The following is a 22,991-nucleotide window of genomic DNA, read 5'->3' as shown; positions in this document are numbered from 1 at the left end:
GCACGGCCCGTCAGCGAGGGCGCATCCTCCAAGGGATTCTTCTGCACGGGCGGTGAAGCGGTCGGAGTCGGTCCGCACGCCCTCTTTAGAGCCAGGTGAGAGCGCTAAAACACGGGCCAAACCTATTATGGTGTCTGTGGGGTCTGGGGAAGATGGGGGAGCGGGGGTGTTGGAGGGGAGGTTAAATAGAGGGAAGTATGTGAAAGATACCGGGGTTGGCACGGGGACGGAGGGAGCGTTGCCGGGGGCCAAGGTGGAGAGTGGGTCAAATGCAGAGGCAGGCGATGGTAAGGAGAAGCCGCAGAGTAAAGAGTTGAAGATTAAGAAGCTCCCTTATATGGGAGTGACTAAGCCTCTAGGTGCCCACTTAATGGTGGCAACAAAGGAGCGCATTTGGAAGGGCGAATATGTGGAGATTTTGAAGCTTTTGCACAGGGAGGTGAGGTCTAAGGAGGGCTCTAAAGAGGAGGAGTATGAGTTGGCCAAGCGCCCTAAGGTGCCGCTGACGATCGAGAATTGGACGGCGGCGTTTTTGATCTATGCCAGTGTATACTGCGAAAAGTTTTCCGAGCGCTGCGTTTCCATATTCAAGTACATGGATGTTATACGAAAGGCCCAGATTACAGGTAATGGTTATGCATGGGCTCAGTATGACGAGGAATTCAGGGCCCGTATGGCATGGGATTCGGAAGCGAAATGGGGTGAGCTAGATAATGACCTGTGGCAACATACCATGGGGGCCGCGCCAGGGGGTAAGACGATTTTTACGGCTAGTGGTCTGCCTCTAGTTTATCGGCCCTTTCAGGGAAAGCCCACCCAGGGTGGGGTGGGAGGCTCAGCCGCGTCACAGAGTGGGGTCGGGGCATGTTGGGACTTCAATAAAGGCCTGTGTACCCGGGAATATTGCAAATACCGGCACGAGTGTTCTAAGTGTGGCAAGCGGCACCCTCTCGTCAACTGCTGGGGGGTTAGGCCATCAGGCGGACAGCAAGGGCAGCAAGCAGGTGCAGGGATGTCTGGCAATGCGCAGCAGTCGCAGGGTGGACGAGGGGGTAGGGGCGCACAGGGTTCTGGGCCGAAGGGCTCCTACGCCAATTAAATTGGCTCAGCTTCAGGACGCACTGGAGGGCTACGGGGATTTGGTGGCAAAACAGACTCTTTTGGATGGTTTCAGGTGGGGTTTTCATTTGGGGTACCACGGGCCCCGGCAGAGAAGATGGGCGGATAATCTGAAATCCGCGGCAGAGCACAAGCAGGTGGTGCGTGAGAAATTGTGCAAAGAAGTGCAGGAGGGGAGGATGGCAGGCCCGTTTGGAGAGTGGCCAGTTCATAATTTAATCATTTCCCCTATTGGTGTGGTGCCCAAGAAAGAGGAGGGGCAGTTTCGGCTGATCCAACATTTGTCATGGCCTGAAGGGTCGTCAGTTAATGATTTTATCGACGAAGATGCTGCTTCGGTGTCATACTCCTCAGTTGACGTCGCCATGTCACTTGTTGTGACCGCGGGCGCAGCTGCAGGCATGGCTAAATGCGATATCAAGTCGGCTTTTCGGCTGCTCCCGGTTCATCCGGATGACTGGCCTTTGTTGGGTATACAATTTGAGGGCAAGTGGTATGTGGACAAGGCGCTACCGATGGGTTGTTCGGTGTCATGTGCTCTTTTTGAGCTGTTCAGCACTTTTTTGCAGTGGTTTTTCACGCATCGCACGGGTCACAGCTGGGTCACCCATTATTTAAATGATTTCTTTTTTGTGGGCTCTCCGGGCTCTTTGGAGTGCCGGCATGCTCTGGTTGCCTTTCAGGAGCTTATGGGGGAGTTGGGGGTGCCATTGGCTCCGGAGAAAACAGTGGGGCCTGATACTGTCATTTCCTTTTTGGGAATTGAGCTGGACTCAGTTGCGATGCAGGCTCGGTTGCCCGAGGATAAGAAATTCAAAATGTTGGCTTTGCTGGACGAGATGTTGGCGCGGCCAAAGGTGACGGTGAAGGAAATACAGGTGTTGCTCGGCCATTTGAATTTTGCTTGTAGGGTGGTAAGGGCGGGGCGGACCTTCTGTAGGCGCCTGGGCCGGGCTTTAGCGGGCCAGCATTTACCTCACCATCACGTGCATTTGTCGGCTGGTGTGAAGGAAGATCTGCGCATGTGGTCCTTCTTCTTGCACTCTTTTAACGGGGTGCCATTGGCCAGGGACGAGGATGTGCAGTGGGATGTGCAGATGTTTTCAGACGCAGCGGGCAGTGATGGTTTTGGCATTTACTGGCAGGGGCATTGGTGTGCGGAGAAGTGGCCACAGGAGTCGAGGAATGGTGGGCTGAGCATTGCCTTTTTGGAGCTTTTACCGCTTTTGGTGGCTTTGACCATTTGGGGCAAGGAGCTGGAACATAAGAGAGTCCTCTTCCGTGTGGACAACATGGCGGTGGTGCAAATAGTCAACAGGCAGTCAGCCAGGGACGAGCAGATTTTGAAATTAATGAGGGTGTTCGTGCTGGGCTGTTTGCGCTATGATATTTCATTCAGGGCTTTGCACGTGCCGGGTGTGGACAATGACATTGCGGATGCCTTGTCTCGTTCACAGTGGGGGAGATTCCATGGGCTGGCCAACGAGGCGGACAGGACACCGACCCCGATGCCGGAGCACCTCTGGTCGGTCGGCAACGTAGGGTATTTCAACTGGTGGTAGGTTCTTTGTCTGTTTCCACGCGTTCGGCATATGCATTGGCATGGCAGGAATTTTTGTCTTCAGGAGCCCGTAGGAGGGAGGAGCAGTGGCGCAGTTCGGATGATGTAGTTCAATTTATCCTTGACCTCATTGAGAAGGGTCTGTCCAGAGTCACTATTGCTGGGAAACTGGCAGGGATTGCCTTCATGGGTAAGCTTTTTTGGGGTTATGCCCCGTCTGCGGGGGAAATAGGACGCAGGATGCTTGAGGGTTGGGCTAGAGAAAGGGGTGCGTCCGGGTTGTCTCGCTTACCTATTTCCTGGCAGATGCTGGCACGTTTGTTGACTGTTTTACCTGCAGTTTGCAGAGATGATTTTGAGGCTTCGTTGTTTGCTACCCTTATGGTATTCATGTTTGTTGGGGCGTTTCGGGTGTCTGAGCTCCTGGGGACTAAGGTGAAACGGGGTATTTGTTGGCAGGGCGTGTTCTTCACGGACACAGGTGTGAACGTTTGGTTGCCCAGTTCCAAAACAGATCAGAGGGGGGTTGGTAAAGGGGTGTGGTTAGAAGCAGGATCCCCCAGTTGCACATGCCCTCTGCGTTTGGCGAGGCAATGGAAGACTCTCTCAGGGGGTGATGGGGGTGATTTAGTTTTTCGACACATGGATGGGGCGCGCGTCTCTGACTATCAGCTGCGTATGGTCCTGCGTAAGGGGTTACAGCATATTGGTTTGGATGGGGCCCAGTTTGGGACGCACTCTTTTAGGATTGGGGCGGCGACTGAGGCGCATAACCGGGGTTGGTCCCAGGGCGAGATAATGCGCTTAGGGCGTTGGTCATCTGCCTGCTTCCACAAATATGTAGGAGAAAATGCTCCACAAGCGCCTGCGTCCACTTCTTTGGTTTGAAGTCTCATGCTTGTTTTTCTTTTCAGGTTCGGTGGCTGGGCCACACACCAGGGAATTGACGGTGTGGATTGTGGGGCATTCCTTCGTCAAGTGGGCGCACGTGCAAGCGTGCAAAAGTTATTTTGGGGGGAGTTTGGGTTTTAATGGCAGCCTTTTTCGATTGATTTGGAAGGGTAAGGGGGGTATGCTCTGGAGGGAGCTGATCCCATGTTTGAATAAAGCCATGGTGAGGGGACAATGCCCGGATGTTCTTTTAATTCACTTGGGGGAGAATGATCTTTTTAGTGTGAAAGGGGTGGTATTGTTGCGCGCTATGAAAAGGGACTTAGCGTTGTTGAGGGAGCATTGGTCCGGTTGTCATGTTCTCTGGACGGAATTGGTCCCGCGGAGGGTTTGGAGAGGGGCTTTGAATCCCAGGGCGATTGACAGGTCCCGGAGGAAGGTGAATTTGGAGATCTCCAGGTTTTGTCGGGATCTGGGCTTTGGGAGAGTGACCCACAAAGATATCCGCTTTGAGGCGGTTGAGTTTTTTCGGGGAGACGGGGTTCACTTGTCAAGGTTGGGCATGGATCTTTATTTGTTGGAGCTCAGGGAGGTTTTGTCGCGGTGTTTGAATGTTCGGAAGCCGGACTTGGGTGTTTAAAGACCTCTGTGGTTTGGGGGGGCAGAAAGAGAGGAGGATGGTGGTACCACCGCCCCTCTCTTTCTGGGTGGCGGGGGTTATAGTGTATTCTGGTCAGTTTTACCGGAGGTTGGTGGAGTTATTGTTGTTGAGTGGGTTATCGACAGGGAAAGGTTAGGTGGGTAAGTTTGTTCGGTTACACAGTTTGGGGGCCGATAGCTGTAAAGGGGCAGGCAGGGGAGTTTTGGTTAACAGAAGGTTTGGATTTAGAGATTGTTGGGGGGGTTATACAGGAGTGTAATGTTTTATAATGTTTTATATTGTTGTAATGTTGTAATGTACGGGCGGGGGCGGGCTCGAAGGTATTTAGGGGAGGGGGCGGGGGGCGGGGCTAGGCATGTTATATTTAGTGAGGTCTAGTTTTGGAAGGCGTTTCGGCCAAGGATTTTATATTGTAATGTGCACCTGTTTCCAATAAAGCGGCCTTTTACACACAATAATTTTGTCAGTGGCCTGCTTCCCCCCCTCCACCCCTCCCTCCCAATCTCCTGATCTTTTAATCTGCCGAGGTCGGAACAGTTAACCCCTGTTCCAAAACTACTAGCAGACAATTATGCTCATGGCAGAGCAGCGAGCGGTATTTGCAAGGCGTGAATAGAATAACTGCGCATTGTTGCTACATTATACATTGGACTTATAACTGATGATAAATGTGTTACTGTTGGTTTTTTTGTTAATCATATTTCAATAACACAAGGCTGCCAGATATACTGCGAACACTACTGAAACGTGGTTATTTTCATATGCATGTTTCAGACTAACGAGCCTCCTACCTATGTTGTTTATTGATGACACACACATTTTGTAAATCCATATCAGTCATTTATATGTACACAGTTTGCCTTACTTGCACGTGGTTCCCCTATAACTAAACGGCACGACAGAAGACTACGCGCAAATTGTTTGGTTGCCTCAGGGAGCTCTGGACAGGCACACATACTAAAATATTCTGTCCCTCATCATGATGTTGGACCGTTGGGGGAAGGAACCGTTCGACCAAAGGTCAGCGGTTCCAACACTTGTAACTTGATATTATCAAGAAACGGCTTTAAAATTATCGCCGCTTTAGCGGCAGAAAACTGCTGCTAAAGCAGCGATAATGGGCTTGATAATATGCCCGTGAGAATTCCAATAGAAACCCATGTTCTGGTGTCAACATGCGCTTCTATTGGAATTCTCTGCGGCATATTATCAAGCCAATTATCGCCGCTTTAGCGGCAGTTTTCTGCCGCTAAAGCAGCGATAATTTTAACGCCGTGCTTGATAATATGCCCTATAGTGCGGTCGGAAACATCCCTTTTCCAATGGAAGCTTGAGCAGCAGGTTGAAAACGCCCGCAGCAAAATCTCCCATTGAAAAATGGAAGTTGGTAAACTTCTCTGCATTTGATTGCCATTTAGTTTAAAAGACAAGAGAATAGACTGCAAGAGTCTGCCAATTCTGTTGCATTTCAGTAAAAATTAAATTCCAGATGAAGCTCACATCCTTTGCTAACCTGTCACTTCTGTTAGTTAAGTATGTACTTTAGATTGCTTTGTGTGTTAATCTCTGCAGTGCTGCCTCCTGCCTACAGGGGCAGAGCAGATCAAAAAATATAACACACTTGGTGAAACACAGGTCCCCACAAGGTACTTATTTTAAATGTTGTGAAAATTGGCACCAAATTTTCTGAAGTCATTTGTCATCATTTAAAAGACATTAACTTGTGGGGACTCGGTTTCAGGTCCCCGCAGTGCAATCAAGGCCCCACATGATGAGTGTGTTATCATACCCAAGTCCCCACAGGGATAGTAATACAACCCGCCCACCCACGCTAACACACCCATCCACACACACACAAACATACACACACACAAGCACACACACACACACACACATATTTTGCCATACATAGATTTTCTATGGTTATTTTTTATGTTCTAGCTTTTTTCTTATAAGCTAAAAATGCGCACAGTCTAATGTGCTTAATATGCATTTACAGTTCTGTAGTGCTACATCTGAAAAAAGTTATGTTAGTATATAGTGATATTACCCTTTGCCTCAAAGATTTGGCGGTTTGCTTCTGACAATACTAACAATGGCAAAATCACAGTTGTCTGTGTCTGATTGTCGGATCCACCAACATAATTACACTGCTTATTACCATTATTTTGTACTAATTGACCATTATTACGATTTGTTTATATTATCGGAGGCATAACCATTCTATTACCATTAATATGCTGTGTGAAATTTATTTTCGTGGGAAACATTATTTCTTAAGCATATCTATAGAAGAAACAGTACTCTGTATGTGTCACAAGAGATGTAATTCACATTTTCATTTCTACGAACATAAAACATAAAAAACACCAACATGCAGTGGGTGTGTAAGCTATGGTTCTGTGCAAAAGTTTGAAAACATAAATAAAAACTTTATGTATTATAATTTCATCACACATGCATGTCCTTCATTGTATAAGTAATTTAAACATGAAAATAGGCTTCTCACAATGTTCACACGGGTAAACTAGGTTTAACTTGCTAAAACAGTTTGATGACACTTTTAACTTTTGTATTAATATATCTATTTTTTACAGAATACTGGCAAAACACTGCAATTAATTACATGTAATTGATTGGACCATAACATAGTACAAACTATTGTTTTCATGCTGAAACACAACGTTTTTCATACATATTTTAATACATGCTTTTTAACAAATTGCAATACTGATAACACAGATGTGCTGAGAGAATCATACATTGTTCTTTGTGTAACTGCAGGTTTAACAGAGGACTGCAGGTGAAGTGTATAATGATGGTGTGAGAACAAGATCAGACAAAATTAATGACTGGTCAATTGGACAGGAGAAATGATCACCTCCCAGATTTGCGTCCCCAAAATGGAAAATCTGCATCCTCAATCTCTGCAGATTCAGCATGTTCCTCATCTTGTGCATGTGTTAAAGACTGACGAGAAGGCAACAAAGGTACTTTTGACAATGCAGATTCTGCAGAGGGAGGAGACAGAGGCCACAATCAAGAGATGGCATTAGTCAGGGAATAGAGACTGCATGGAAATCTCTTGAGACGGACTGCTGGCTTGCACCCAGAGTGCTATTAACTCCTCGTCAGCCCTCCCCGTCCCAGTCCTAACTACATGAGCATAGCTCCTCCCACCAGAAACTCCCAAGCAACTTAAAACCCATCCCTTCCCTCCAGGCCACACCCATACCCTGAGGCATATAACTCCGTGACCCGCCAGGCCACATCCTGAACCAACCAAGCACAAGAAGCCGAACAGGGAGGGAGGGATGGGAACCTGGACTGGGACGGGGAGGGCTATGACTCGGAGTAATGAATATTACCGGTGAGTAACCGGTCATTCCCGTAGTCCTTCTAGGCATCCATTCTATAATGGTATGCCTGGATAGATTAATTAATGTCCCATTGCTGATTTATTGACTGATTTTGTTAGAATTGTTGAGCACTATGTTCTTGACTCTTTTCCGTCATAACTTCAACCATATCGGATACAGACTAATCTATTCCGCAAAGCCGTGAATAGGCATCCTTAATGGCTGTAGTAAGGCCCTTGTTGGGGATTAGACACCCTTTTACTCCTTGAAGAGTGATTCCCAATGTCTCCATCTCTGACATGGCTGCTTCTAAAACCCTCTGTTGCATTCAATACACTTGTCTTTAAAAGTCCACCTGACAACTGAAATGTAATATCACAAGAGAATATTTTAAGAAAGTATAAGATTTGTCACTCAAGACACAATACAAGAAAACATCTTATGTTTAACAATATATTGTAGGAATATGGTTGCATAGAATACTGACCACTATTATTAATTAGCATACAGTTAATGCTAAACTCATAACAATATACATGATATTTCAGTAAGTATTCAAATACATTTCCAATCTTTATAGTTCACAATACTATATCATATATAATTTATCGGTGACTACACTTTGTATATACACAATTTCAATACTTACCATTAAGTATTGCTATACACACATTATACACATTATTTGCATTACATGTTTCTTATGACTACATTCTACTATGAGGATCAATAGAAATGAAAAGATGCCACAATAATAGCTTGTTCTTTCATTGCATAATATTGAATAAATTATTATTGTAAATTTTAAAAACATCAACACTTAATGACAGGAATACATGCATGCGTTTATTGTTTTGTCTTCTATTCTACGCATATGCTGAAGAAACACAACTGATTGTCTATCTCGAGAGTGGAGAGGTCGATCAGAAACTAGATGAGTAGACATTAGAAAAAACTGTAGATACTGTTGGTAAGCAGGAGTTTGGACCTCTGCAGTTCTATTTGTTTGCCTACTGATATTACCAATTGGCCAAGCCATGTGATGGCAAGTAAAGTAGCGGCTCCAGGAGGGATTGCTGTGGGGCGGTGTGGCGGGGTGGGGGAGGATCAGGGTGGGGGGTAGTACACTACGAAATACAGCCGAACGGAGGTAAGTAAACAAATAAATAAATACAACTAATTTCATTGCGTGCGCTGCATCGCTTGTGGCAATGCAGCACGCGCAATGAAATTTGTTTTATTTATTTGTTTACTTACCTCCTTTTGGCCGTAATCCATAGTTTACGACCCCCCACCCTGCTCCTCCCCTGCCCCGCCCCACAGCACTCCCTCCAGGCGCCTCTACTGAGTAAACATCTTGGAGCAAACATTCACTCATCCATGCAATTTATTGCTCAACGCTCCTCCATAATCTCAGCCTTTTCATTTCGATGCAAATACTTTACAAAATTCGGCCATATCTAACTACAGAGTGCTACTTCAATGCAGTGGCAGACCTGAATGTACTATACTTGGGCATGGCCAACTCTCTTCCATATTGACACAAATTGGACAAAATCATATAGCAAGAATAGCGGCAAATGCATGCAGCAAGAATGGTTGCGGATGCGCGCAGACTTAGTTACACTGCAATTTTGGATAAAAATAATTTGCTTCCTAAAAGGGCAATAATATATTTAATTGTTCTGTGATTGGTGCATAAAGTCTTTTTTGGTATATTACCTTAATTTTTCCCAAAAATCTCAGTTGGTACACATTTTTAAAATCTCCACAGTAGGCCAATGCTTTTACATGCACTGCTCTTCTGTAAGAAAAGAAAGTTCGCTTGAAGACAGGACATTTTCAGTACTGGTTCCAAACCTTTGAAATCCAGCTATTCTAGGTAAGTTCTATGTGTTAGAACCACTTGAAATGGTTCATACCCCTAAACACAAATGCAGTGCTGCAAATAGCCCTAATAAATGTTTCATGTGTTGCCTTTAAACCTTAGGCTGTGTCACTTGGTGGCAATGTTGTGTTTAGGCACTGGATCACTTGTGTAGGGTGTCTCTCCCATCTTTTGGACCTTTCATCTCTGTCGAAGTCAACCATCTTGACAACTGCCACTTGTTTGAGGGTTACATAGATGCCACATTTTGATGGTTGATTGTTGAATTTGGTGTTATTCTGAGTCTTATTTGGCAGGCAAGATGACCAGCTGTATTCCTCTATGGCGGGTAACATCTGGCTTGAAGTATGAAGTCACTCTGTGGTCCTTTCTATGGAATCATAGTTACTTGTTTTCTTGAGATATAAATGCTTCATGAATATTAGTAGAAAGTATCTCTTTTGTATGGTTGACTTCATTTGTTTGTGGATGATGCTGCAGGTTTTTGAACTCTTTATAGTAGTAGACTACTGCCTAGGCCCTTGTATAAATATGATATAATATCCATAAGCAGATATTACACGGAAGGACTGTAGCACTCTTAAAGTGATCTCCATAGAGTGATGGTGAGAAAGGTGGTTGGTGCAGGTTGGTTAATCCTCCTGAGTGTGAGGAAATAAATATCCAAAATCAAAAGCGCGATCCTCAAAATTGAGGGGCGTCCCCCACTTGCACTCGAAAAGCAATGTGTTTGAATAATCACTGATTTGGCAATAAAGTTTGTTTTGAATGATTCAATTTATTTGTCAATCCTATTTTCAATTCATAATTTCATCATTATGATCATTCATTCTTAGTACTTATTCTGTTTTGTTTTCTTCATTATCATTGTAATATTTACAACAGCCAACAGGGGCATATTCATTGTTTAAACTCGAATAAGACAACAAATAGATGTATCCGATATTCAAACAACCGGTGCGGCGTCGTGAATTTTGGCGCGTATATAAATGCTCGACGGACGGCATATAAGTGAATCACACCAATCGCATGTTCCGTTTAGTTAGGTGACCGGTAAGGTCATAGTATGTGGGGCAGGAAAATACACCAAAGCCATGAAAAGTCAAATGTCATAGGTGGACTGCAGCATATGTTGTCCCATCCACAAAGCTGACAAAAAAATCAGGCTTCAGGCCTACATGTGTAGCCTGACTGCTATATTGTTTATCAAAATAACCCTTTTGACAGGAAAGAACCCTACTTTCAAATATTAAATACGTCACCCGTATGTAGACCTTGTAGCCCACAAGACAGGATTCTTAGGATTTAAAAGTGGCACATGTTAGAATTTAGTGTTGACATGTTGTTAGAGTGACTAGCTCTCAAAATCTTTTTTTCACTGTACAGGTATGTAGTTGATCCCAAGAGGAAAACTGATGTGCAATTAAAATACTATATTTACAAATTTAGCTTATAATAAACTGAAGAAATGATTCAACCACTGCTTGTAATATATATTTACAATCCAATAGAATAGTTTGATTTCTGATAAACACATTGGAAAAGTGTGTTGATTTAAAAAGATGGGACTTGTCTGCCTGAAGCTCTAATAGGTGTCTGTCAGTGCTTCTGCTTCATGAGGTGTGGAAACTGGGTGTAGAGGGAAGTCACAGACTTAAAGAAAAACTCAGTGAGATGCAGTGGATTTCCACCCACCTTGCAACTACTAATGTACGGCCTTCCTTTATGCATCCCTCTTGTCTTTCATTCACCAAAACTCATTTGCTCACACAAGAGGCCCGGTGAGTTCTCCCGGGAGCTCCGCTAGGCATCTGCATGGCCCAAAGCCTATGCCCTAGAAGACAGACGAGGTGGTTGTGTTTTCCACAGCCTCATCACCCACTGCCTTGGATCCTAGCAGTCTCCAGGCTCATGGTGTACATGGATCCCGGGGTGGTCAGCACTGTGGCTTGTAATGTCCCCAGTTAAGGCACACTTGCTCTACCAAACATGTTTGTTAGGTCCCGGTCAGCCATCACTTCCACTGCCAGAGGAGCCATGTTTCCAACTGCAGCAACACCTTCCATTAGGTCACACAGCTGCCAGCCAATACCACTTTCAAGTGCATATACAGGCCTTTGTGCCATCAGTCGGGATACCCTTGGGCTTCCCCAGGGTCAGAGTTTTGCCCTGCTTGAAAGATTGAAGATAATCTTCTTTACAAGTCATAGCTGCATTGTGGGCGGGTGCACACATGGACCAGGTACACTGAGATGGTTGGAGAGGTGACTTAAAGTAAAGGTTGGTGGAGGACAGACGCAGTAAGTGGATGATTGATGTGCAGCCTGAGATGGATTAGCCATGTTTTAGAGTACAGTTATAGATGAACAGAAAGATAGGTTTGTGTACAGTTGGAAGAAGAAGCGGCTGACAGCAAGGAGGCTGGACAGTCAGGTTTTTAAGATGCACAGGTAGCTCATGGGCATGCAGATGTAGACAGGCAGGGCAAGGGGCAGGTGCGCAGTATACTGGGCACCTTGGGGGGTTTCTCGGCTGCTCCTACCTGTTAGAACGGGACATAGCCTTCTCGCCATCCATGGGCTCTTGGTCACTGCTGGTTCCTCCTTTGCCAGGCCGAAAAAGTATTGCTTCTTCTTCATTCCTAACCATCTTATTTCCCACTCACTTTTTGTACTGTCACAATCAAAGCACCAGGGAAGACTGGGACATGTAGTAGCCCTATGTTAACCACACTGTTCAATATGGAGAAATGCCTGCGTTGAGTAGAACTACAACCCCCATCATTCAGAGTGCTAAGTGGCACAAAAAGACATAGACAAGAGACAAACCATTGAAAAGACTATATAATCAGGGATGTGTGTCATTAAACTCCGCCACACGGAGGTTGGTGGAGTTTTTGTAATACTCCATGCTCCAAGTGGAGTGGCAAAACTAAGCAAAACTCAGCAAATGCTGATAGGAAACAGCTTCTATAGTAGAACCAATAGTTTAAGCCTTTTGGGCAGGAGGAAAAAGGGTGTGAGGTATGTTACACTTCTTAGCTCAAGAAGTGCAGCTCAGGAGTGTTCAGGAACATAATTGACTTGAAAGTGCCCAGGGCAAGGTCGGCCCATTCATAGTAAATTTTGAACTGTGGCCTTGGGGAGAGAGACTTGGTTTCCTGGTCAAACTGTAGACATCGTAACACCAGCCGAGTAGAAGGGGGGTTGTTCCCAGAACCAGTTTGGTGTAGTTGAGAGGGAGGAGGCTGTTCATTACCCTGGACACACCCCTGGGTGGGTCACCAGCCACATCCAAGGGCAGAAGGGTTCTTCCATAATGGATTTGATCCAGAAGAGCGCACTGTGGGATAGTTTTCAGTTAGGTAAACATAATGTGCAGCTCAAGTGGGAAGGCTGCCCAGGGATATTTTCCTCATTAGATAGGGAGTAATCCATGTATCAGCTCCACTAACTGGCTAGTGAATTCTACAAAAGTGGCACCTCACCACAGCTGTTTGAACCATATTGCAAAACAGAAGAGCATGAGGGAGGTCTGCTTTCTGAGAATTGTGTGAAGAGGGGCTGGACCTGCTACCAATTGTACCCAAGACTGAGAAGTAAACAAGAGCCACTTTTCTGGAGTAACCAGTTGACCAATTACGACTGGAGCTGGACTTGATTCTGCTGGTAGCCTCTGCTGGAGTCAATTCTGGCCTATAAATGCTCCTGGGAGTTTTTGGACAGATCAAGGGGAACCTTTTCAAAAAGCGCGAAAAGGTGGGACTTAGAATGTTTTTAGACTTTTAACACCTCACAACTTCAGCGTGATCAGAAGTAAAATATGTCTGATTTTCTTGCCCCACTGGTGAATTATGAGCTCCATAAAAGAGACTAAATGCATGATTTAAGGTTTGGTGGTTGGTACTCTGTCCATCAGGGTACTAGAAGTCATTACCTCAGATAGCGTGATGGACTACTTTCTGCCAATCTGATAGATGACCACCATGCATCATGAGTGTTCCCTTCAAGGTATATAAAGTATACTGGACAGCAAGCTTCAGTTCAGACAGCTGTTTAGAAACGTTTTCCAAAGTCTTTGATTTTCAGACTCAAACTCCAAAAATGGGAGTTTGTTTCTGAAAAAAAATGTAATGACCCCAAAACATGGGCAATTTGCTCAAAAGGTGTGGAGCCATTATTGGGGGGGGGGGGGTTCTGTGCCTTACTGCCTGGTCTCCCTGACAGTGATGGACAGAAATAAAAGACATTACACCATACACTCAAATTAGGATGGGTTTCGTAATGTTCTTCCTCCAACAGCCCCTAGTCCCTACTTATATCTCTAGTTAGATAGTAATACTTTCGTGCCAATTTAGTTGTGGGACTTTTTTGATAGTGTTTTAACTTCATCAGTATTTTTGTACTATACTTTACACTTTTTTCCATAAATAAGCCTGCTGTGTGCTGTAGTTGCCAGGCCTTGAGCTCATGTTTATTTATTGAACTTGCATGCTAGACTTGATAAGATCTTTCAATTAGTACTTTGGAAGGATTCATATCCGCCATCTAATAACCCATTTTCCTACAATGAAAGCCATAATAGTAATTCTAGTCCCTTTCTATGTGTGCACTTTACCCAATGTTTGTTGGACTGGAGTTGAAAAAACTACACCTGTCAACATTCCACAAATATATGCACCTTTAGAGTATAGAACATGGCTCGCCAAATATATGAACCTTCCCCAATGCATGTTGGACTGGACCTGAAATACTAAACCTTAACCCCTGAAATCCCTCAAATATAGGCAAATTAGATGTTGTTATTTTCCTTTGTTTTAGAATGATATTTGTTGTAATATTTGTAAGCATTTTGAACATGTTTATTTTTTGTAAATTTTAAAATGGATGAATGAGTTAAGAATGTGTTTCTATTTTTATTAAAGTTGTTTGATACTTATGTATCAAATATTGATATTTTGTGAATAAACAAATAATTAATATGTAATGTTTTGTCAATCTGCCAAAGCTAATTTTGATGTGAGTTCTATTTCACATTGAATTTGGCTCTACATGTCAATTACCTGAGATTAAGCAACCTGGATATGACATTCAGACCTGTAGAGTCATGTTTATGATTTGTGGGTGCCCAGGAAGGCAACTGAACTCTAATTAAATACTGGAATCAGTTTGGCCTTGCAAGATACTAAATTGCTCATCCAGATCACCACCGCATAAAGATGCTACATATCTTTTTGATCCATTTAGTATCCCAAAATGACTTTTCTCACTGATGAATTTTGAATTAACCACTTTATGTTGTCATCCGTTATTACTCCAAGATGAATATGTTAATAGACTAAATATTCAGATTATAAACAAACCAAGGAAAACAACTTTCTTTCTGGAAGTAATATTTGTCTTGGATTTTACAAGGTTCACAGTAAGGATATTTCATAATAAAATTAATGTTGTTGATTCAGAAGCTTCTGGAAGCCCTTTGGTATTTTAGCATAAGTATTAAATCATCTGTATGAGTGTTAGACCTGTCAGCCTTATGGTGGGTGGTCTTCCCCAAAACATGTTGCCTGCTTGCCTACAATTTTTTCTGTTGTTGTTTTGCTGGTTTTCAAACTCTGGGGAGTTTACCACTATTAACTAGTGCTAAAATATATATGCTCTCTCCCTAAACATGGTTTGAGTAACTTATCCACAATTGGCATACTTAAATTATATAAGTCCCTAGTAAAGTGCACTACATGTGCCCAAGGCCTGTAATTTAAATGCTGATAGTGGGCCTGCAGCACTGGTTGTGCTACCCACTTAATTAGCCCTTTAGAACCGGTCTCAGGACTGCCACTACAGAGCATGTGTATGCAGTTTACACTTTCATGTTGACTTGGCATTTCAAACCCCTTGCCAAGCCTTAAACACATATTTTATTACATAAAAAATCAACCCTAAGTTAGGCCCAAGGTAGACCATAGGGCAAGGTGCTGTGTAATTAAAAAGTAGGAGATACACTTTTAAGTTTTACGTCTTTGCTTCTCGCATCTGGACTCTGTCACTGATTCCACGAAGGTACTTTGCAGTGGGCCAATCTGGTCCCCCATCATGATCAGCCTGAACTATTGGATTTGACCCTGTCTAGCATGACCACATAGCCCCAGTTGGCCCTTTCTGCTTTTAAGAACTATAATTAATTTTTTTCTTAAACAATTCATAACTCTGGTTCTACTTATTGGATTTTGTCATTTTGGTCTTGTTTTGTTCATTAAATTGAGCTCTATTTTTCTAACTAGTGGGCCGATTATTTTGTTGGGCAGAATGCCTCCCACTGAGAGTCGGAAACTCCTCAACCACGTTGGAGCCCCTCTGACCAACTCATTGCTTTACATTCCTCCCGCCAATTTACGAAGTTCGCGGTCGGAACTTAAACCAGTCGATCATTACGAATTGGCTCTGAGCGACTCACAGAGTATCTGAGGCGGTCGGAACCGCATCATACACCCCTATGGACAGCATTTCCACCCACAGAATTATGATGTCGATTTCCAACAGCCTTTTCCGACTCAGCCTGTCTGACACGAAAAGGCTGTCGGAAAGTGGCACCTGGCAGGGCCCCCTTTACCCCACGACCTATGGTTGATGCCGAAGAGGCACCTAAGAGACTCCACTGTAACAACCTGCAATGTGTTGCAGGCCCCATGCGGGGCGTACCACAGAGTGCAGGGTTTTACATAAATACCCCATTTCCCCATAGGAGCCTGTGTCCCGGCCAGTTGTCGGGCAGAACACAGGCTCCCGTGGGAAACAATGGGACTCCGACTGAACAGTGTTCAGTCACATTGTAATCCATTGGTCGTAACTGCCGACCGCAAGTCGGTCGGTCCCGATTCCAAGACGGTGTCAGTAGGAGGCTTTCCTCCTGACATCGTAATGAGCCCCTAGGTATGGTATCTTTTTGCGTGATGTTTTCACTGTTTTACTGTTTGAAATGTTGCACAAATACTTTACACATTGCCCCATAAGTTAAGCCTGATTGCTCTGTTCCAAGCTACCAGGGTGTGAGCACAGTTTAAATTAGGGGGTGTTTGTGAATTGCCCTGACTAGTATTGTGGTTCCTGCTTGGACAGGGTGAAGCCAATTTCTAACAATAAGCAAGATCTTTGATCTTTACTGACAGTAATATGGAGGAAGGCTGTCCATTGATTCTAGAACGTTATGCTAATCAGCCATGTATAGTTAATAATAAGGTAGGGCACTATGTGTCCCTGCGTCAAGTAATTTGATGATGGAATTATATGAGTAATGCCTTGACTATTGAAGTTCACCTATTAGGACTGAATGTAGAAATCATGATCCAAAACTGAAAATTGACCAAAGACGTAATCTATGTATGCATTTAAATGCCTATCTATAATTGTTATACTGGACTTGCAAGCATTTCAGCAGTCTCATTTTTGATTTAGTGGCAAATATCTATGAAACAAAAATATTATACTCATTGAAGAAATATTTTTGAAGTCCTGCTTGGGCATAATTTAATTATTTTTCAGAAGCAGAAGAAACTATTTTAATCCTTAATGTCTTTTAAATTGCTTTCCTTTTGCATCAACCAATTCTATTTAGCAATAGATTCCAGGTTGTTTAGAAGCCTTAACTTACAGGTCAGAAGCAGAATAGATCATGAGATCCTGAGAATATTGCAATACTACTTAAGACTGTATACTTGAAAAGAGTGCTTCAGAGAGCACTTTGTTTTTCAGATTCAGATCTCAACATGCTAATTGAAAGATTTTGTTGGACTGGAAGCTATAGACACCTGACTTGAATTAATTAGTTTTACCACCTTGGCTCAAAGATAAATTTCATTCCGGCTTTGGGATTTTTAAACTCTATGGTGAAGTTTAGAAAATCACTAGAATGCAACATAGCTCTGAAACGCTGCTGATTCTCAAAGGGCACATCTAAATCCAGCTAATTTTTGTAGGCCCTTCCGTCCTTGGATAGTTAGTCTCCGAAAATGTCTGCTATAATTGCTCTTAATTGATCTGACTAACCTAATATGCTATTGTGTGTGTCATTTAATTTGCAAGATCTTAATTTATAATTCTTTTTGAGGTTGTTAAACTGGCTTTGTTTCTACTGTTTACATTTGATCAAGACCTTTCGATTCAAAGTCTTTATGAAAGAAGATATTACCAGTAGACAATAGCAATACAAATAATTCTGAGTCTCTGTTGACTATTCAGCGGTTGGACCACGTATTAAGTTTTGGTTCATGTTTGGGCACATGCAATATGAGAGCCTGATTTAAAAATTGTGAGCAAATGAACATGCAGTTATGAGTAGAATGCCTATTTGAATTTGTACACTACCATATTCAGTGTGTCCAATAGTGTTTGATTGGTCCATAGATTACAGAGGCTTTCTACTAAGTCAATGTACCATTTTAGGCATTAAATATAACAGTACACACAAGGGCTCCCATAGATGTTGAAGCAGAAATATAACTTACTATTTAACAGTTATGAGAGAACGACAAATAATGGGTGATGATCATGCATACAAAACTCTGGCCTATATTTGTCATAGTATTGTGTTGCATAGGTAATGCAATAATAAAGTCAGATTTACTAAGCAATGCAAGGCCACCTTGTGTGTCCTTACTTTGCTTGTGTATATGGAGTAATGCAAGTCGCTGAGTTATTTTGCCTTGGGGAGGCGTTCCATGGGTGGAGCTTTGTGTTCCCACACATCCACCCATGGATTTTGGCACATTTCCAGATTTGTCATGACTGTTAAACTGGAACTGCATCAACATTTTGCTCTTTCCCGGGGGAGGCACAACAAGGAGAAATGTATTTATTTTTCCTCATTACCTCTTCATAAGTGTGCTGCATTCTGCATCATGACACCATTGCACCAGGGTTATACTACGCATATGCTGAGGCACTTCGCCAATCAGTCCCCGTCTATATGTGAGGCAGTGACCATCCTCATGAAAGAGAAGAAGTCCAAAAGATGTTCTTTGTTTCTTTTAATGTATCCTTTATTCTCTTGTCACAATCCAATCATAAGCAACAGGCAGCTGATATGTGTTTCGTCCGAAAGGACTTTCTCAAGGCTAGCAATCAGAATTTTCTTTCTCTTCTGTCTATGCCAAACCGTAGCTCCAAATCAGAGAATTTCAAAACATAAGCCTATGGGTGCAGGTAATAGTAGACCTGTAATGCGGAGTCGGTTTCTAACTGCACCCAATACCGTAGTTAAAAGTAGAATCAAGCCTTGATAAGCCTGCAGGACTGTGGGCTCTATCTCCTTCCTGGTCTCAATGATCATCGCCCACCACCATTGCACCAGGGTGTCTGTGTTTGCACTATGCAGAAGTATGAGCGCCAGTTCCGACACAGAGCGAAAATGAGCCATATGTTGGTAAATATGGTACGTTCCTGCTCTCACTCTTCACACAGCATTGTGAAGTGTTGTGTGAAAGTTGAGAAACCTGACCCTAAGGTTCTGGCTTAGTGTTTGGCTTAGAGGGTACTTTATGGCAATTGCAATAGAGTATCTTGCCAAACCCTTCATTTACAGGCAGACAGACCTTACGTATGGCAGCAATGGAGCCTACTCCATTGGGCCATGGGAAATTCATATATAATGCTGTACACCCAATTTAGAGGATTGTGGGGGCATATTATCAAGAAACGTTGTTAAAATGATCACCGCTTTAGTGGCAGAAAACTGCTGCTAAAGCGGCGATAATGGGCTTGAAAATATGCCCTTGAGAATTCCAATAGAAGTTTATGTTCTGGTGTCAACATGGGCTTCTATTGGAATTCTCTGTGGCATATTATCAAGCCCATTATCGCCGCTTTAGCGGCAATTTTCTGCCGCTAAAGTGGCGATAATTTTAACGTTGTGCTTGATAACATGCCCGTGTCTTTTTTTGCTGTTCGTAACTTTAGGTAAGACTGATAGTGAGGGATAGTGAAAATAAAATAAGGACCCCCACACCACATAAGATTACTCCTTTAGTGTGGGGGTAATTAGTTATTGCTTCTTTAAAAACAAAATTCTGCTACAGGATTTAGTTTTTTTAAATCCAAAAACTTGTTACAGGGTGGCTATCATGTTTGACAGAGCCATCTCTCAAACCTTTAACACATTTGTAAGAGATTTTCACAAGACTGTTTGTCACCTCTAAATGTGCAGCATGTGTACTCAATTAGGGCTAGAGAGTATTTTATGCTGTCTCCCTGACGGAGCAAATACAATGCCCTGCACCTTAAATCAGGGACATAGTAAAGTATTGTACTATATTTCAATGTGATATGTGAGTGTAAGAGTATAGGATAGTTTAAGTGGATCTTACATTTAGACCAACACATCCAAGTTGGTCTAATTCTCAACAAATACTCTTTCTTGTTGTTTATTCCATTTAACGGTAGCCTTGTTGACAAGAAATCATAGGAGCTGTAAATAGCGACCCTGGATCTGTTTGTGAATTGAGTTACAAACACAAATCACCATAAAAATCATCATATATAAATAGATAGATAGATAGATAGATAGATAGATAGATAGATAGATAGATAGATAGATAGATAGATAGATAGATAGATAGATAGATAGATAGATAGATAGATAGATAGATAGATAGATAGATAGATAGATAGATAGATAGATAGATAGATAGATAGATAGATAGATAGATAGAGCTGCAGGGTTGGAACCTTTTCAACCTACAAAGTGGAACTGCTGTACAATGAAGGAAACTGAAAATTAACTGTGCAAAATGCTTCTGGAGGCCCTCCGGAGGGCTTTATTAAATGGTATTAATCACTGGAGATGACGTAGACCCCACTGGAGGGGAGAATTGTAGCGCAGGACACTACAAGTCCCATCATGCATCTAAAGGTAATTCTCACCTGAGAGGCCCACTGAAGGGCAAGAGGACTCCTAATTGGCTTGTAGTTAAAAGTGTTTCCTGCGCAGTTGCAACATTTCCTTAACAACCTGTGAACAAGATAAGAAGCTTGTGGCTTCGAAACATGTCTGGCATGATAGAAATGTTTCTGGAAGCAAGTTGCTGGTTTTGCTTGCAAATAAAGGGATTTTTTAATTCAACAGCAGACGAGAGTGTTTTCACCTCAAGGGCAATTTTTTGAAAGACACATATATACATATTTCAGGTAAGTTATAGTTCGTCTCACATTTCACTCGTACAAAACCAGAGAAACTCTGCCATTATAGTTAGTTGAGCTAACTATAACTCGTGCCCCCGCAATGCACTGCTGATGATGTCACATATAACATCACTCATGAAATGGTCAGTGACATCACTGATGACATCTCAAATGACATCACTGATGACATCATCCAGAGACTGGGTGTTTTTAAAAGTTAAAGAATGTTATCTATAGTAGTCATCAGCAGTGCATTGAAGGTGCGCAAGTTAGAATTAGCTCAACTAACTATAACGGCCAAATTTCTCTGGTTTTGTACGAGTGAAAATGTCAGACTAACTATAACGTCCCTGAAACCTGTTTGTTTATCAGTGAATTTCAAAGGTTTTTTAAATGCTAATTACTAACTATGACGTCCCTGAAACCTATGTTATTTCAGTGAATTTCAAAGGTTTTTTAAATGCTAATTACGAACTATACCGTCCCTAAAACCTAAGGTTTTTTTACATGCAGCTCCCTTTGCCCAAAACCAATCTGCTTTACTTCGTGGAAGCGAGAGTAGGTTTCCAGCTCTCGCTTCCACGAAGCTCCCTGGCATGGCAAACATGCAGTGTCCCAGGAGTAGGTACCCTGGGACATTGCTGGAGCCGGCCCTGGGAGATGGTGGTCCCCAGGGCAATGGAGGGCTCCAACGTAATCATGGCCATAGAGGAGGTGGTGGTCCCTGTGGCCAGGGGACCACAACAGACCCCCACCCTTAATTTAAAATTGCCTTGGGGAGGTGGTGGTCCCCGGGGCAGTGTAGGGAGGGGCATCAGCCCCCAACACTTTCTTATTTAAATTCCAATCAAAATAAGCTTTATTTGATTTAAAACATTAAATCACAATACTTAAAACCAATCACAATATTTTGCACATACATTATCACACATATTAATTTCATAAAAATGAATTCATATTGTTTTCCTGCTTCTAATCACGCCTTTCAAATATTTAGTCAGATGGCTAGTATACACATCAGTTGGAATTTAAAAAAGGCAGGGTGACATTGTCTCAGTCCTAACACCTTTATTATTGGCATAATATATATTTTTCTTATTAAGGTATTAAATTTACACAAAAAAACAGTGTATACATAGTGAATTGAACGGCTATGTCATCGCATGAACATGGGCATAATGATCGGGACCAATCATTCATGTTAGGGAACAAAATCAGTGTATGAATATTGCCTAGGCGAAAATGGGTCAACAGCATCCTATCAGACCCTCCTTTTATGGTACAAGATAAGGTTGCACCCCACACTTTCTTATTTAAATTTAAGCCTTGGGGAGGTGGTGGACCTGGGGTGTTGGGGGCCCATGAGGCCCCCCTGCCCATAATCAAGAATGCCCCGGGAAGTGGTAGTCCGTGGGGTAGTGTGGAGGGGGCAGGAGCCCCCCACACATTTTAACAATAGGCCCCGGGAGGTGGCAGTCCCTGGGGCTGATGGGGGCTGCGTACCCCCGCATAATATTTAAAAAGCCCCGGGAGGTAGCAGTCCCTGGGGCTGCAGGGACCCACTTGGCCCTCACATATTATAATCACCTTGCCCCAGGGACATGGCCCACCCTGAGGCTTTTTAAAATGAAGTGCTGGACACCACGCTTCGTTTTGTTTTTAAAAAATGTGGGGGTTTTTGTCTCGTGGTCCCTGCGGGACCCACTGATCAGGCCTAGGGGGCCAGGGATTTTCTAACCTGCTCCCTTTTTTATCATTTTTAACCATTTTTCTTGTGACTCGGTTCAACTGAGTCACAAGAAGGCTGCCAACACTTTCTGGTTTGAAGTTTTGGTAGCCAATCGGAATAAAGCTCAGGCTTGGGAATGTTTGTGGATCCACCGCGGCAAGCAGATATATAATTTGTTTTATTTTTTGATTTCTCAGAAACTACAGAATGGATTCCCACCACAAAAAAAGTTCACTTTAAACTTGGTGTAATTCCATGTAGCAGTTCGGGCTGTAGCCTCTTCCAAAATTTTCTATGGAAATTAACGCGGAGAAAACGTGTTTTGGGACCCCTTTTTTTCTCAGCCTCAACTTGACGTATTCCCCTGAAACTTTCAAGATGTGAGCTGACCAGTGCACTACACTCGTTTATCAAATTACATGAATATTTGTCAAATGGCGCAAAAGATATTGGCAAATCAAAAAATACTTTTCCAATGGAAACTAAATCCTAACTATAACTACCTACTGGCGACTGCCAGTAGGTAATTATATATATCTCTCTCTCTATATATATATGCACGGGGACACCTGATGACTGCATCTTCGCGTCACGACCCTACTGAGTTTCTGG

This window comes from Triturus cristatus, chromosome 3_2 (genome assembly GCF_964204655.1).
Source record: "Triturus cristatus chromosome 3_2, aTriCri1.1, whole genome shotgun sequence".
NCBI classification, from domain to species: domain Eukaryota; kingdom Metazoa; phylum Chordata; class Amphibia; order Caudata; family Salamandridae; genus Triturus; species Triturus cristatus.
Note: the sequence above shows the minus strand (reverse complement) of the source record.